At 41.8% G+C, this 13,904-nt stretch overlaps 1 protein-coding gene across 1 annotated transcript in view; it reads left to right on the forward strand.

Annotated features, from left to right (window-relative positions):
- The window catches only part of SORCS3 (sortilin related VPS10 domain containing receptor 3), a 273,617-nt gene that overhangs the window by 75,722 nt on the left and 183,991 nt on the right, over positions 1–13,904 (forward strand). The gene's annotated exons all lie outside the window — the stretch shown is intronic.

The raw sequence follows: 13,904 nt of genomic DNA on the forward strand, positions 1-13,904 counted from the left end.
TCATTCTTCTGTGTTGCACATGTGAATTTACAACAGGTTGCACTGTTCCAATAACTAGGTTTACTGAAGATTATCTTTGGAGCTTTTGCTGTCAGTCCTGCTGTAAAAAGGGCCCAGAGAAATATTTCTGGTTTGGGAGGTGTTTTATAAGAAGTAGTTTGTAGATTATCATTGTAGTGAAAGGGCAGTCATAAAACTTCAGAGGCAAAAATGGGACTTTGGATTTGTTCTTTAGTCTGTCACAGGTACTTAAAAGATGTGTTCACTTTTTCCTATGTGTGCATCCTGAAAGGTAAGACATTCTGTACAGAGTTGATACACTGACATCATCTACTTGAATCAACCCTCTGGTCCCCACCATGCTTCAGCCTCTGATGATGTTCAGAGCTCTCAGCTTTTGCCAGCTCAACGCTTTCTCATGAAAAGCATATTGCTCCTGTGACTTCATGGTGCTGATAATGACAAGACCTTGTGGTGTGACTGGTGAGGGAGAGGAGAAGACATTATTCTGATGGTAATCCATGGCTCTTGAGACACTAAAGAGGAGAAGAAAGCTCTCAAAGACCTTTCAGAGTGGCGATTACCAACCTTGTTCGGTCATTTTGCGTTCTTACTTCATTGTACTGCACAGGCATTCCCTTTTAAGTTCCTCAAGGGGCAGAATGATTTTTGGAAGCTTTGAGAAATTTCTGGTGCACCACTTAAAACTTTGCAATGCAGGACTAGTCAGTGGAACTGTTAATGTTCTTTAGAGCTCTTCTGCAGTGATGGGTGGTTTTGATGTCTCAATGCAAGGTGCAACATAACCTTCTAGCCCACGTATATGAAATTCCCTGAAGGTCATCTGGAGACCCTGCAGAGTTGCAAAGGATTTTCAGAGAACATGACACTCTGTCTCTTTCCCCTTTTCTACCAGATTTTGGTTCCTAGATGTTCTTCTGATGGTGATGCAGGTGCTAGAAAAACTGAACCTTCCTTTGTCATACATGAGTTAAAAGGATCTATCTCTTAGAGTTTAGCATCCTAAATCTTGAGCTTAAAAGCAGTCTCAGTTTAAATGTCAGTCAGCAGTCTCAGTTGCCATAACCATGATTATTACAAGAGATACAGACAGTGGCTTGATATGAAGAGTGGGCTTCAATTTTTCTGTTTCCTGGAGGGAAAGAATCTGGCAGGTCCACTGTGGTGGTTTTAGCTCTAGCTAGAATCACCAAGGTACTTACTCATCTCTTGCTGTGAGATATAGATTAGAAGAAGGGAAAAACAGGCTTAAAACTTAAAAGGAATAAAGAAACTTTATTAACTGAACTACAAGAATAAGAAACCAGAATAAAACCTCCAGAAACCTTTTCTCTCCACCCCATCTCACCTTTTCTTTTCTCAACTGACAACACAGAGACAAAACCTGGGATGTTAAAGCAGTATTAACTATACAATAGTCTTTTTCATCAGAGTTTTTCTTGTAATTTCAGGGAGACTTCTCTACAAGAAAAGCAGTTTTCTCATGGCTTTTCATTTCCATTCCTGGCGGCCTCCTGGAAAAAAAAAAAAAATTGCCATCATGCTTTCCTCCCATTTTTATACCACTCAGAGTTGTGTTCATGGGCCATGAACTCAAGGGGTGTTATTTTAAGGATGAGTTATTTAAAGGCAGAGGTTCTCTTCATCTGTTTTTATAATCATCTCTGGTATCAGAAGTATTCTCTTTTTCTCTCTTGGGGCAAAGGGTCTTCATCAACTCTCACTTCTCTCTTTCTGTTCAAGCATCTCATGGGATCACAACTTCTTTACCATCTGCTTAGCTTCACCAATGGATACCTTTGCTCAGATCTACAGTTTGAATAGGTCATTCCCCCCAATACTCTTTCATGAATTAAAGGAATTTTTCAGAGCATTATTGTTCATCTCTCTAGCTCTACGAAAAGAATATTTTAGCTTATTAAAGCATCTCTTCATTCTCCTTCTATCTGAAGCTTGATTCTTCTCTCTTGCTGACCTTGATGTTTCATGTTGTCTCTTCACATGTTGATCACTCTTGCTTTCCTCTCTCTGGACAGGGAATTAAATCTGCAGGTCTCATCTGGGTAGTGAAAGGGTTAAAATCTGGCCCAAGCCACGGATAGGTATACATGGCAGTGCTGAAAAGCAGGGGATGGTTTTTGGATGCTTTTCAGCCTGGAGCCATCTGTGCAGGCCATGGAGGGCGAGATGTTGGCAGCCGTGGCCTGCCCCAGCCCTGAACCAGGGGCCATGGCCGAGCCCGGCCCGCCTGGGGCTGGGGAAATCCCCTCAGTGTCCGTCCCCCGCCCGGGAGCTGCTGGGCTCCGGCCCGGCCTCCTCCCCACAACAGGCCTCACAGGCCGCGGGGCAGCGGGCCAGCCACACCAGAGCTCCAATACCTCTCCAGGCCGGGAAAAAGGGAGCCAGAAGCTCCTGGGCCTAGGTTTAAAAGGTGGTAGTCACAAAGGTGATCTCACTTTTCAGTGGTGAAAAATGCTGTCAATTCTCAGAAGTGGCCAACTATTGGCCAGGTCTCAAGCAGAGAAGAAACTCCCAGCAGCCTCTCTCAGAGGAGTCACTTCCTTCTATGTTTTCCGCGTTTTTTTCCCCTAAATGCCAAACCACCACATCCATAGAGATAATTTTGTAGATCCCTAAGTAAGGAAAGGAGACAGATCTTGCAATGTCAATTGTTCTGAAAGTTTTCTGTTGAAGTGAGGGTTGCACAATTGAGCCAGTAGGTGTATGACCAACTGTCCCTGGGCCCCAACCAACTGTAAAAGGATTCCAAAAGTTGATAGAGCTTTGAATTTCTGCAAAGGTGATTTTCCTCTTTTATTTTATACAATCCATGTGCATAATGTAAAGTCTGTACTTCTGAGTTTCCTACTTTTACAGCTTGAAATTCTCAATCATAATGTTGCATTAAAGGAGATTGGAATTCAAGTTCCTCTATTTTTCTCATCTTTTTTTTTTTTTTTTTTGTAAGTACCAGAACACTTAAGTCTGTAAGAAAAATTGCCCTTGACAGCTTCGACTGTGCTGTTCCACATCTCCCCATGTAGGCATTAGCACAAGGTATTTCTAAAGCGGGAATTTTTTTTTTTCTTTCTTGCTAAGGTTAAAACCAGATGAATGGATTTTTTTCTTCAACACATTTCCCCCCCACACCCCCTTGCACTATTGGACTGACACTAAAAATTACAATTGTATTGTGCATTGTCAAAGATGTACTCCCACCCCACCACAAGTTGCTGCCAGTCTTTCAGAAGACAGTTCTTTTTTGGAGGGGAGGGGGGTGGGGGGCAGTTTGGAATATATTTAAAGTTTTCGTGGTGGGACAGAGGAGGATGTTCTCTCCATCTGGCAATGTGGTGGGTACACACAGAGGAATCATTCCCAGCTCACATTCTGGAAATACCTGGTGAGGGGATGTCATCTGAGTCTGCTTGGTTAGGCCCTCCCCAGGAGAAAGCATCCTGGCTCCAGGGGTGCTAGGCATGAGCAAGAGCTGCTCTGCACAGGAGCAAAGAAGGAAAATTGCCCAGACAGAGTGTGTTTTCACAGCAACATAGAAAAATTCACAGATGAAAATAATTTTAGTTTACTATTTAATGATGCAATACATATAATAATAATAATAGTAAGCTACTTATGGTACAAGTAGTTCAGTCATTGTAACAATGATGAAATGTGTGCACATTGCAAATATAGACTAAAAATGAAAAATAATAAAGGTGATTAAAATCAGGAGTAAAGATTATTTCAAAGGAATTTGAGTAGAAAATGGAGCTACTAGGGCAGAGTCTGACCTTACCATAGTTGAGCTACTAAGTTTTAAAGTAGGTTTTGTCACCTGCAGATGAGGACTACATAAACAGAAGTTCAAGGTCAGGAGAGTGCAGTTAATTGGACAGATCACGTTTTTATTACCGTAATATATAAGATAATCAGATAATTTAATTTTTTTTAAAATCTGTAATAATGTAAAAATATGTTAATTAGCTATTTAGCACTCAAACTCTTGCTTCTGACCTTTTGTCTGTAAAGAGCCCTGACTCTGCTTGTCTCTTACCTTGGGTACTTTCCTATTCTGTGTGTCCAACTCAGCCTGACTGACCCAAGTTGTCTGTGATACTTACTCTAAATGATTGCTTTTATTTTTATCTTGTTCTTCCTGTGATGATTCTCATATTTCACCTTCCCCACAGTTTAATTATAAGTACTCTATGTATGCATATTTAAGACATTGCGATTACATAATGGATTTTTACAGTTATATTACAGTTGTTTAAAGCAGGTTCTCATATGTGGTAGAAAATCTGACTATTGGATGTTGATAGTTGCAGAACCATAACTTGAACCATTTGTGCATTTGCCCTTTTTCCCTCTGTGCTACACTTGACACTTGGCAAACTGCAACAATCCTTATTTCCGTGGGCTGTTGTGAGGAAGGGAATAAGCTGAAGTCTCAGGCGATTGGATTTGCAGTTAATAAGGGTCCAGGACTGGAAGGTTTTTTAGCTGGCCATTAAAAACAGATGCGAGGGTTTATCTTCCAACAGGTACATTGTTTTCTTCCATGGTAACATCTGTAAAACTCCAGCTTTTGGACTGGTTCTCCTGTGCTAGCAGTGAGGCATTTTCACATGAAGTAAGCATTTGTACACATGAGGATGGATTTTAACAGGGTATCTAGTCCATCTTCTGTCCCTGGGGGGAGAGAGAGAATCTCTTGCCCATGCACTGATCAATAGCAATTGTTTCAGTTGCTAATTTGAATCTGAAGAAGATCACTAGTATTTATATATGTATATGTACATATGCAGGGGAGAGGTGAGAGGGCATGTGTGTGAGAGGAGTGAGAGCTCCTGAGTAGAGCCTGGAGTCCAAAATGGAACAGCTATAAGCAGCCTGGATTTTCTTGAAAAATCACTTTTTTGGGAACTTTTTTTTTCCTTCTTCCTTCCAGAAATGCCTCAGACACAAAATTTCCCACTTAGTTTAGCTTCTTTTATAGAACCAGACCCTCTTGCCTTCATGAAAAACCCTTTCCTGTCCCGGCAGTTTATAGGATGTCAAAGGGCTATAATCTATTACTTTTTTTTTTTTTTTTTTTTTTTTTTTTTTTTTTTTTTTTTTTTTTTTAAATTAAATGGAGAACTCTCCTGTGAAGGTAGTGTACCCATACTTGGAGTTCAAGTCATTCCTTCTTTTCAGGTCTCCCCATGTCAGAAGCTTTAAATGGCCCTTCAGCAGAAATGTGACTGACTCCACAGAGATAAATTGCTGCACAAAATCTGCTGGTTCGCAGATGGTATCAGGGGATAATTGGAATAAGAACTGAGCCAGCAAAGTATCTGAGGCCTTTTTTCATTTTCTTCTTGAACTTAGGGGTGTGCACACAGCAGCTTTAAAAGGAAGATGGAGAAGAGAAAAAAGATAAAATTAAAGTTTCCAAGGTTTTAGAGGGGCTTCTTAGCAAGATCTAGGGTATATGATCTGGTGTGGGTTGCTGAATCAATAGAAATAAATTATGAGTTCCTTGCTATCACCTCTTATAAAGTATGATAGGGGATCCTTAAATCATATCACTACCTGACAGGAGAGATTGTATTTATGTTAACCTGAGTTACACAGAGATAAAGCTCAGGCTTCTGATATTTTAAGCAGTCTCGATGTCTTTTTTGGTGGGAATGTGTGTTTATGTGCAGAAAAACCATCCTGAAGAACTGGGAAAAATTCTGTGGAGCAAAACTCTGCCTTGTCAGGGGCGTGGATCAGATAATCTATGGAGTATTTCTCTCTGACTTCTCTGACTAATGCTGCTCCCAAGCTGCTGTCAGTGTTGGTGTCTCCAGCCTCCCTTAAAGTGTATTTATTCCTAATCACCACACCTTTTCCAGACACTCTCTCCTAATTCTTTGTGGCTGATAATCGGTTTTATTTCACACAGACACGTATGCACACGAGTGTGTGCACTCTCCTGCAGCCTCTGGGACCGAATCCAGCTGCTCTTCAAGGACTGATAACTTCACTGTAGGCATCTCATTTATTTCTTTATTAAGGAGGTTTTGCACAATTGCAATTAGAGTTGCAATTTTTGTGTGTGTGCGCCTGCACTAAATGTAAGCATGCAGGTATGCAGGTGATACACTTGCTGAAACTGAGGCATGATTTACCAATTTTATTTCTTACTTTCTTGGAAGAAATGTTGCGTGAGAAATATTGCCCAATTTTTAGAGTGTAGTGGAGATGAAAGAGCCTTGTGGCTGACTTGCAGCCACTATACAGTTAGTGGCTATGAATACCCTCCCTTTGGTTGATAATTGGAATATCTGACTTGGGGAGAGGAAAATCAGACTTCTTTTCCCACATTGTTGTAAAACATTATGGTCCAATTCCTTTTCTGAGTCCTGGAGTCATTAGTCATTGCCTTGCTGGTGGGGTTATTCAGCTCCATTCACTACCATGGCAAAGATTTGTATGTGCAAGGCATCCCTGAACATATCCTAAATTACAGTCCCTGCACGAAAATGCCTAAAACTAAAAGCATGAAGGACCCTGTCAGATTCAATTAAAAAAGCTTTCTAGATTTGTGAGAGCCAGTAAGGTAAATCCATGACTCTGGAAGAGGTGTGTCAGTGGTGATGCTGATCGGTGCTGTTTCTTTGACAGACTGGGCTTGCCCTTGAGTTGTCAAGGTATCCAAGAGAGCCAGCACACAAAATTCCTGCCCTGCTTTTGCTTGTAAAGGCACAGGAGGAGACACCTGGGCTTTCCAGATCTGTCTCTTGCTGCAAGGCACTGTTGTGGTTTTAGTCCTGGGTTTGGTTTGTTTTTTTTTTTGGCACTCTCAGATTCTGTTCATTTAGTGCAAGTCCTGGAAGTAGGAATTTCAAACTGCTGCTTACATCTGGAAGGTGCTTTAGTGGAGATAAAGTGATGTGTCTCCAGCTGTGCCAGTGGGAAGGCTTCTGCTCTGGCTCCAGCCCATTGTGCTGCCTGATTGATACTGAAAGGGAGGAGGGCAGGGGACAGAAGGAGCCTGCTGTGGCAGTTTTCCTACTGGAAAGTGATAAGCAACACAGGCAAAGGAAGATTAAAGGCGAATATCCTCCTTTTAGTTACTGGTTCTTGTTTTGAGGACAGATTTGATAGTCTCAGCTGTTTGGAGATCACAGGTTCACTAGAACATGTTTTGCTTCTGTGTGTGATCTTGAGACTTGTCTCTTTCAATTTTAGAGGGCTCTTTTACGTGCACTGCCTGAAGCCACCCACAGATCATTTTTGTCTCTTCAGAGATTAAAAAAAAAAGGACAAAAAGTAAGGAAAAGTCCTTTGCTGCAGGTTAAGTTGGCAAAGCTTTACTCCTATACAAGTGCTACTCTGATTTCCAGGGGCAGGATTTGGCCTGTGTTTGCTGTCAGTAGCTCTGCTGTTTCCTTCTTGTGTCTTACAATGTGCTATTCATTAATTCCTATTATCTGGAGATAAGTTTTCTGCAGCTGTGCTCGCTAGACTGGGGAAAAATGAGAGATTGGTATTTAAGGTGTATGTGTTCATTTTCACCTAATCATTCTCTTACTCTGGGTGAACTCAGATTGGTGTTTTATCTTCCAGATGATGCCTCTTATCTTAAATTATCAAAATGTGCTAAATTGGATTCTCTCAGCTATGCTGAATTTCTCGATGGAGACTCTTTTTGAGAATAAAGTGGTCTTTGATTTTTCGTATATATTTGCAAAGTGGATTGAACCAAACTCTTAAAAATGGATTTGGATTCTTCTTTCTGAGTGTTTCCATGTAGAGAAACACTTAAAATTTCACTTAGCCTCTCTCTGCCTCCTCATCAGTAAAACAAAGATGCCATTACTTGCCTTGCTTCATTGTGGTGATGCTTGCAGAATCTGTTAACACCTGTGGAATTTAAATTCCTCTCCTGGGAGTTGTGTAATAGTTCTATATGCTTCTCACAACTGGAGATAGCACTCTTGGGTATTGGCAACTGCACTCAGACCTCCAATGGAAATGAGGATGGTGATGTTGTGTAGTGTGATCACTCACATGCACACATACATTTTTGAGGCTGTATTTTTGTGAAGAGATTTTGATGAGACCGGGATTATGTAGTGACTGTTTTTGAGAATCACTCTACCTTGACCTAGGAAAACACTTGTGCTGGAATAATTTTCTTCAGAGCAGCCTGTGCCATGCTGTGCTTGGAATTCTTGGTTAAAACAGTGCTGATAGCACATCAGTGTTTTAGGTGTAGCTGAACAGAGCTTCACAGTGTCAGGTTTCTGTTTCTCACTCTGCCTACCCAAGAAGGAGTTCAAAAAGGTGTTGTGTTCCATACAACATCATCTTCAGCAATAGAAACTATGTTCTAAGACTGATTTTGCATTGGTCTGCTGGGGAGGACAGTCAATGATGGCCTTTATATCACTTGTTTGTTTATTTATAGATTCTTCCCTTGACTAATGAAAATGTCTCTGCCAGGAATTAAAAGGTTTTTTTCACTTCTGCTGTTCTGGTTTTCTCCTCCATCAACCTGGGGTGGGACAGTCAGTGTCTGGGTTGGTGCTTAGTTGCTGGTTGGGGTCAGCCTAGCACACACTTAAGCACAAATACACATTGAACATGTAAATGGTCCCTTCCCTATCTTTTGAGTGCTTGTTTCGGAAAAATTAGGCTGGTATTGGTGACTTTTGACAGAATTAGCTTTGAATGAAGAGATTGCATGGAAGAGTGCCTTAGAAATCCATGATCATGAATATGCATGTCCATGTGCTTGCCTATCAGTCCATCTTTAGTTAATAATCTTGTGCCTTGAAAACCACCCACCACCAACACCACAAAAAAGAAACCCAAAACAAACAAAAAAAACCCCAAAAAAGCCCAAAGAAGAAAATCTTAGGGACCTACATAGATCAGTGCTGCTGGTGTTTTAAGTCCCAGAACATTTTAAACCAGTTTGTCTTTGGCTATGAGCATTTAACTGACACTGGTTCCCAGTATCCTGTGGTTGCTCACATTTGAAATTTACTTCTTGGGTGCTGTTCTCATATGGATTGGGGAATGGCAGATGGAAATTGCAGACAAGCTTCTGGTGGCTGGCTTGGAGGGTAGAAAATTGCAAGCATCTGGAAATATAAATATGTCTGTGGGCAGGAGACAGAGACCCCAACATGCCAGAGCAAGTGAGTGGAGAGCTCTCATTTCTGACATGTAAATTTGTCTGCCCTCTTTCTGTTGTGCTCTCTGCTGCTTAGTGCTCATCCCTGTACTCTTTATTAATTACAGTTGGCAAATATGTGCACAGGGCTGCTGATGAGTTGTGCTCATCTCTGTGCTGATGTAGCAGGATCACTCAGAGAAGAGATGTTTTGTGAAGTGGATTGGAGCTGGCCTTTCAGATGTCTGTCTGACATCTACGTTCTTTGCTGTGCTCTTCCCTCTTGTGTCTCTCACATGAATGTCCCCTGTCACAGGAGCCTGACAGGCTTTGGTGTGGTGCTTTTACTTGTCCTGAAGCTCATTGTCAACCTGCTGAAGGAACTGCAGTGCCTTTGCACTCTTAATTTGTGGGAAACAGGCATTATATATTCCACTCTGGGGTATATGCAAAGCACTTTGCCAGTTTAGAATTGGCAAGATCTGGAGCTGGGTTTAATGAACTAAAGTAATTTTCCTTCGTAGTAAAATTTTATTGGCATGGAAGATTGTTACGCCACCTAACACTCTGAAAAGCTTCTGAGTACTTTTGTGATTTGTGGGCTTGGAGATTCTGATAATTGCCTGAACAATAGGGATCCCTTCAGGGATGTGTTTTGGAGACAGAATGAACCATGGGCTAATGTTCCTAGTTGTAATTTTTTTGCTTTCATGCCAGCCAAGTTGTGTCAAGACTCAAGGCTGCTGAATTGGACAGTTTTGGACACTTGCTGGCCTTATTTTAGAGAAGAGGTCCGTCATATCAAATCTGGATTTAGTGGTTTAGTATGCTATAGAGCATTGTGTCAGGATTCCTCAGTGCCAGAGGCTCTTAATCTGTATTGAAGTATAGACCATTTAAGGTAAATGATTGACAGGTGTTGGCATTTTTTAATATAAGCCTTAAAGCAGGGTATTTAGTAGACAGTGAAAAAACTTCCAACCTATATGTAATGTGGAGATGCATGTGTGAAAAATGAAGCACAGAAGAAAATTCTTGTAGAACTGGAACATCACCTCTTTCCAAAGAAAATATATTTTTTCTGATTATCCTTTCTCCATTACCATTTCTGTCTACAAAACCAAAACAATTTGTTAAATTATTCAGGTCATTAAGTTTTGTGTAAGCTCAGCTTGAAATTGCATTTTCTGGAGGGATTGTATTGCCTTAAAGGAGCTGTAATTCAGCCTCCCTATTTCCACACTCTGTCCTACAGACTCTCTGTTTTTTTCATTCTCAACCAGCTGAGCTGCTCGGTGTCCCAAGGGACACCTGCCCTGGGGTGTCCTGGCAAGCACAGTGTTTGTGTGGAGCCTAGCCTGCAGGAGATGAGGAAACTTCATATCTGAGCTGTATTTCCTGAAGTAGAAGTATGATCCCATAGCAAAATGCAGTTTAATGTTGAGCTGACTTGGAATTAATTTTAGAAAGATTGTTTTGATGAATAGAAACAATTTAATTTGGCACTACAAAGGTGTTTTCTTTATTTTGATTAAATTATGCCTAAGTGTAAGATTTTTACTGTTTCTGAATTTCTTGAAACTTAATAAATTTGTATTTCTTTTCCTCAGAGCAAAATGTTTTAATTTATGTTGCAGAGTGGGCATTTTCTATGGGGTGGAAATTCCAGATTTCTGACAGTTCAGGGGAAGAAAATGTTTTTGTTTTGAAATTGTGCCTTAACTGTAAAATATCCATTTTTTTGTAGAATTCAGCTTTTAAAATGAAAACCATCAAGATTTTCATGCAAAATTTCATTGCCAGAGAAAAAAAGGGTTATTTGTTAGTGTTGACAAAAACAAGCTGAGCTTCATAAACTACAAAGCAGAAATTGGAATCAAATGTCTCAGCCTGAGTCAATGAAGGTTTTTCCCTTTTTAATTTTTCTTTCTCCTGTCAGAATTCAGTTTTGGAAGATATGTCCAATTTTCCTCCTATTTTGTGTTGTTCTTCTTCAACTGAAGCATTCAAACAACACAATGTCTTAGAAAATCTACTTTTCCTCATCTGCCCCTGCTTCATGTTTCTTCTTAGCATGGCTGGGGCAGCCTGATGGGGCCTCAGAAGATCCTCTTGAAAGGGTTTGACGTTTCCTCTGCAGAGCTGTGTCAAACACACCCCATGGAAGCAGCTCAGGATCCAGCTCTGCCTTTCAGGCTCTTGTCTGTGTCTCGACCCTGCAGTAGTTCCTGAGCAGCTGAGTTTGCTCTGTGGTCTCACAAGGCAGCAAAGTGCTTTTGCAGCTTTTCTTGGGAGGGTTGTGTGTTCAGACTCTCAGATCCTCTCTGGCTTTCAGACTCCCAAACCATTGCAAGAGTTGCCTTTATTGAATCTGGGGTGTTTTTTCTCAAAAGCAAGCGGGAGCGGAGTGGAAGCTGCCTGGGTTAGCGGTGTGGGAATGCTGCCTGTCCTGGGTTCATGTGGTGAGTGATTTTAGGGACAGGTTACTGTAGGTGTTACCACTGCCTCAGGCAACTCCTGCTATTTCCTGGGACCCTGTGTAAGATACTGCAAAGGGATGTTCACACTTGTACTTTCCATGCAGCACCAACAAGTAGAGATGGATGTTAGTCAGTCATGCTGGGCAAAAATCCAGAAAAGTCATACTAAACAACGTGTTTTTACTATGATTTTATACCCGGGAGCTGAGTAGCATTCAGCCCACTTCTGTAAAGCTGTTGTTATCCTGGGATTTGCAGGGTGGTAATATATAAGTGATGTCTTCAAAAATATAGGGCATAGGAGATCTGGGGAGAGATGTACAAAGAGCTGGGAGACTATGGATGCTGCCTTTAGTTGTGATTGCAATTTAGGGTAGAAATAAGATAGAATCTCTTGAAATTTGACCAAGACACAGAGATTTTATTTACAATGTCTAGGAATAAATCCAGGATCCTCTGAACAGCTGTCTTTAATGTGCTTGGACTCTGAAATGTGTGAACTTCGTGAAACCTCACCACAGCTGTGAGCAATACAAGGGGTGTAATTTCAGGGCAGGCAGGGCTTGTGCTACAGTGCATGGCTTCCTAGAGAGTCTTGAGAGGATTGCTGGCCAAGTGCCTGTGGGAATATAGGGAACATCCTAAAAATGTCATTCTCATTGGGTTTTAGACGGGAGAAGGCTGTCCTGCTGGGTGTAAGGGGGGAGGCACACAAACCATACAATCCTTGGTTGCTGCAGCTTGCAGCTGGCTCTTGCCCCTTTGTATGGGAAGGTGTGTGCAGGGTTTCAGCTGTGTTAAAAAAGGATGTTAGCCTTATTTCCCCATAGCATAGCGTTGGTTTCAGCTGACGTGGACTTGCATATGCTGACTCAAATCTGCCTGGTAGGTTTCTTTTCACACCCTGCTGGAAGCAGCTTGGCTATTATCTTCTTCCTAAAGGTCTCTGCGTGGGGAAATAAAAGGAAATAAAAGGAAAAATGCAATATAGGATAGTAAAAGTGGATCCAGGAGAGGGAGGAATGCTCGAAGCATCTATTCTAAAATCATTAAGTTGGGCACTGATTGCATAGTCACGTACCAAGGTCCCTTACAATTTGAACAGGTTTTTTCCTGGTACTATGCTGACTGTAAGCAAGTGCTGCAGCAGCTGTGATATTGATTAATCCTTTGGCATTTTTCTGCAAAGCTGTAAACTCTGCACCCATCAGCCTTTCAGCTGGGAAAGCCCATGAAAGCTATGGCTGGTCCCACTGCTGTGGGAGGAGGAGGAGGGAGGGAGGCCTGCCTTTGTATGAGCAAAGATCCTTGTCGCATATGAAAACATTAATGAACTCAGCCGTTTGAGACACATCTCTCAAATGGACCCACCTTTTAGGCAAACTGTGAAGTAACTGCTCACAAACCTGCTAACTCATTGCCCTAGATGCTCTCTCACAGATGTCAGGGAAACTGGCCTGTGCTTGAGTTCTGCAAGGAGGAAATGATGCTGAAATGTTAAAACTGTGCAAAACAAAAATGAAGAGGCGCCCTGGAGCTCTTCCTTGAGGCTGGTCCTGTAGAATCCAAGTGAATGAACTGTATGGTGTTATGCTAAAAAGGCAAGGAGCGGATGCTCAAACGCTCTTGCCTTCCACTGAGAACCCTGTGTTCTCTCTGCACAAGTTCCCATCCCATGTGAGCCTGGGAGCTTGCACAAAGGCTCCCAAGTTATGCATTATCAGAATGCATAACTGCCTTTCTGGAGAGAAGGGCATTGGGCAATGTAGCTTGTAACTAGGAGGATTACATTTACCTGTGAAATCTGAGGTCAGAGTGCCAGATACATCAGAAGGAAAGTATATTCCTCTGTGCTCCCCCATGTACTGTTTAACTCCCCTCTCCCCCAACCTCAGCTTTGCAGGGGCATGACTCAGGAGTCTTTTCTCCAGAAAGTCAGTGAGCCCTGGAGTCTCTGACCCTCCTTGAGCACTGCAGATCCAGGTGGAGGTCTGTCTTGCTCAGTGCATATGTAGAATGTCACACTACTTATCCCTCTTACTACTGTGGAAAGGTGATGGCATGTAGGTATTCCTATGCTCTGGAGTCAGTGACTGCAGATGGAGAAAACAGAGCTGGCTCTAGGCAAGATGGCCTGTTTTGGTCATCAGGTTTTTGCATGGGGATCTGCATAAAAAAACTTGCCCATTCTTTCCATGGAGACTGAATAATTAGTGACAGAATGTTGAGAGACAAAAGAAGCTGAC

This window comes from Parus major, chromosome 6 (assembly GCF_001522545.3).
Source record: "Parus major isolate Abel chromosome 6, Parus_major1.1, whole genome shotgun sequence".
NCBI classification, from domain to species: domain Eukaryota; kingdom Metazoa; phylum Chordata; class Aves; order Passeriformes; family Paridae; genus Parus; species Parus major.